General features: G+C 42.4%; 1 pseudogene; it reads right to left on the bottom strand.

The window, feature by feature from the left end:
- Positions 1 to 1,029: 1,029 nt before the first annotated feature.
- Positions 1,030 to 3,331, bottom strand: LOC145453773 (DNA (cytosine-5)-methyltransferase 3A pseudogene; annotated as a pseudogene).
- Positions 3,332 to 4,227: the final 896 nt, after the last annotated feature.

A 4,227-nucleotide genomic window follows, 5' to 3' on the forward strand; every position in this document is an offset into this window, starting at 1 on the left:
CAGTACAGACTGACCAACTAAAACATTTAGTATAGGCTGTTAGTGTAAAATGTAGCCTAGTTTGAATAAATTAAATGAAATATAATGAAAACGTCCAAATTTGGTGATATCTTATAGAGCCAAATAGAGCCAATATGATGAAACCAATGCCATTTTCGAGCTCAGCGCCCCCGATTTACCCTAAAATCGTTCCTATCTACCATGCTGAATCACTTTTGTTGCCCAGTGTTACTATCCATTCATAGGCTATCGTATTCACGATTCCAGTCAGCAGCCATCAACAAGCATTTTAATCAGGTACAAATCAAAGTAGATGCATAAAACGTCTTCTGTAATAGTTTGATTTGTGACGCGGGATTATTGATTACTTCCGCGCTGAATCTTTTACCAGCTGCATACATTGATATTATTTGCGTAGCCAGAGATAGGCTGAAAGTGCTCCAGTCTGCCATGTAGTGTCTTGAACTGGAAACGTTTCTTCCATTTCGAATACCTATTCGATTTACTCCATGGTTGAAATATTAACGGTTGTGCTACCAGGATAATTAAGCTTCAAGTGCTTACTGCACCGCAATGTACGACATTTTTGAAAGGTAAGTTGCGATACCTAAATGGTGTATCGTAGCCTACTACCTATGAATTGGATGAACGTATTAAGACCAAAAGGTTCTACGTAGCTTGTGTGCGAAAATATACAAAACCACTCTTCGTCGTGGTTCAGAAATAGCGGGTCGTTTGACATTAAGCATTTGCTGATTATTCAAAAGACAATGGGGTTCCTTTAATAGAAAACGCGTTCCTTTAATCTTCACAATTCAGTGCTTAATGTCGCCATGCTAAATTTCACTTCTACCTGTAGCTGTACGCCACGTTGAGAGTTGGATTGATGGGGTCCACCAAGTCGTTTTGATTCACTCCATTATATCTCAATTGTGTGAATATCAAACTGATGAAGTCTTACTACACTGAACATTTTACAATTCTTTTTGTATATATTCGACACAGAATTGCAAGTTTTTCGTATGTTACGATCGTCAAGAAATAGCAATTATTGACCCCGAAGTAAATTTGACATGTTGATCTATAAATCAAATGGCACTTCCATTCAAGTGAGCTTTATGAAAATACGTTCCGGTGCGCAGCGCGATATGTAGCCAAATTATGAAACCCCACATATCGAAAGAAATGAACAATGTTTCTCATCACGATACCTATCCGCTTGAAATTCATCCGACAGTCTATTCAAGTGGGACCATTCTAAATGTCGGCAAATAAAGCGATCCAACTGGAAGCGATATATTTAATTCCGCCATAGAATCACCCCGTCCATTGATTCCGGTTGCAAGTTCGCGAAGTATTCTTTCAGTGGCGCCAGAATAATCTTCACGACCGGAACAGACCACGATCTGCCGAGCAGAGCCAAACGCTCGCGGGGCCCTAGATTGTTGACGTCGGTGTAATGCTCCGGTACCCCGAATATTTTTTCTACCTCAGTCGTCCACAAGATGTCTTCCTTTCCATGGTGAACCACTGGGGCTTGCCTCGACTGTCCTTGGTACAGGCAGGTAAATTTTGTAGTGATCGTATTCAACTTTTCAACCGTGGCTTTACGGCCTGGCTCCAAACAGTTTTGTACCTTGAGGCGATCGTTGACGGCAGGTCCGATTTTACGGTTCCGCAGTCCGGGGATATTTCCCCAGAAAAGCCGTGGTCGAGCGGCAGCGCTAACATATCGTGCGTCGGCCATCCTGGGTTCGCATTGTAAAAATCGAGATATTCTCTGCTTCTCGATTCCTTTCATAGAAACCACGTTTTCAAACAGCCAGAAGAACGGTCGATCTCTGTATCTTCCATTAGCACCGCGTGGCGGCTCTATAGTCTTTAGTACCCGGTAAAAGTCGAAGAACAAACACCCACTTCCTTCCGCGTCAATAAGCCCTTTTCTTCGTGGATTGGCCCCCGATAAGTCGTTGCAAGGACTGCCGCCCAACAGCAAATCAAATGGACCCAGTTCGTAGATATATTCATCGGAAAGTTTAGTTATGTCCCCGATGTGAACTACCTCTGGATGCCTGTTTTGCACTAAACGGATTGCATCTTCGTCTATCTCGGAGGCGACGAACGATCCAATGTCGAGACCGAGCTGCTTTAGTGCCACCATTCCAGTTGCTATGCCGTCGAATAGTGATAAAACTCGGATAGGTCTCCTGGAGCTGATTGGAGTTGGTTTCGGGACGTAGAGTCCGGGATATTTCGAATCATCAATGTTTTGAAACAAAGCCTGAATTTCCTCCTGCCATTCCTCGCGCCTTCTAAGCAGAGACTTGTTTCTAGGCTGACAAAAGAAGCATATCCACCGCTTGGACGACACCGCTTCTAGGAAATAATTCTTTTCAGTGGCACTATTAACACAAGTTTGGCAATAGCACCTTCCGCAATCTGGAACATCGCAAAGCAGCACCTTCTTTCCTGTACAGCATACTGAGCAGCAGGAATGGCATCCGTCGGAATCATATTTGAAGAAATTTTCGTGGAACAATATTTTGTGCTCCGCACATAGTCCTCCCAGGAACAGGGGGTGCTTAGCAACGATATTGAAGTCACCGCAAGATAGACAGATACTTTGTAAATCAATCTGGCCCTCTTTCACTTTGTCGAATGCTACTGCTTTAGAAAACTTCGGCGATTTTTCGATTATAGGCTTCGTGCACTTTGTCGACGAGGCCGAGATGCTGATTTGAACATCGTCCAAACTGTCATAATTTTGCTGTCTGGCAACAGACTCTTCGAGCTGGAACGGATCACCTGAGAGGCTGCTTTCGCCGAGAGATAAAACGGAGTCGGACATTACGCTATTCCGAGTCCTGGGGAGATTGTTCTCAGTGAAGATTGCTTGCCGACGGAAAGTGTCGTTGACTGCGCAGCGGTTACTCCACACTCGTTTCAACCTTTGCAAATATCGCGGGTTGAATACCGCCAGCCTAAATTCCTCTTCCAGATTCACGATATCGCAAATCAAATACAAAATCGCTTCGAAGCTACTCTCGTTCGGTCGTCTTCCGCGTAGGATCTTCTCCATAGCTTCGATGAGGCTATCCTCAAGATCGTATGGAATGCTGTGTTTCCCGATTGAGTCCATCCTTTTCTCCGACGTTCCTTCGAATAAGTATCAATTGATTACTGATATATGACACTGCTAACAAAAGCTGACGATATTAATCATGCGTCGAACATTAGGTGTCACATCTACACTGGTTTGGAAGGTCGTGTCCACTTATATGACTTAATCCCTATCACAGATCCGCAGTTCAAGTGATTAGTATCAAGGTGTGGAAATCCCGATAAAATACATAGAAACAAAGGCATATAGTGAACTGCAGTCCACCACACGTCAATATATGATTATTTCGAAATGGCGACGGCCAACACACCTTGTTAAAAACTAAGTTTCCTGAACACCTTGTAAAGTTCCAACTACATCCCGTGGAACATGGCGAAACTACAGGTAAAATCAATATTAATATTTCAGGCAACAATAGCACTCATTTCCGGAGTTAATATTGCTATGTTTTGCGTATATATTGGCTTGCACTTTCAATAATACAGAAATCCACAGTATGATAACAATATGGCCACCGGCAACATAACATTTAAGGACTCTATAGTAATTACAGAGTGAGTATGTGTTCACCACAGCCAAAATCCGGTCAAATTACTAATATCCGTTTTAATTCAAATCCAAGAAGACCCACTTCTCTGCAGTATGCATATTGCATACCACATATCATTCGCCCACTGTTTACCAACGCATGATGGAGAATTGAGAACAGCGGAATCGAACTTCACAATTAATCGGGGTTTGGTTCTACTACATTGTGTGGACAAATAATGAGACTATGATTCAATGCATCCTTCCTACTTTTAATGATAAGTATGAGAGGATTAGACTCTGCAAATACGCCTTTGTTATGATTTGATTTGAATATGTTATTAGTATATGTTTAATTATTCATACTTCAAGGACAAGTGGACATGCGACGTCCTGATGTACAGAACCTGTTAAAATCTATTTGCTGTATTGCTTCCAAATGATGTAAGTAAGGAACAACGAAATTGTGTACAGAGGAATAATTCTCGGGATATGAATGCGGGAAAAAGCCATTCCTCCAATGTATTTATTGATCCTGGAAACAGAGAGGATGCCCACTGCTTATTTGCGTCATCCAT

Source organism: Botryllus schlosseri, chromosome 13 (assembly GCF_051294905.1).
Source record: "Botryllus schlosseri isolate E-star chromosome 13, Bs_hap1, whole genome shotgun sequence".
Lineage (NCBI taxonomy): Eukaryota > Metazoa > Chordata > Ascidiacea > Stolidobranchia > Styelidae > Botryllus > Botryllus schlosseri.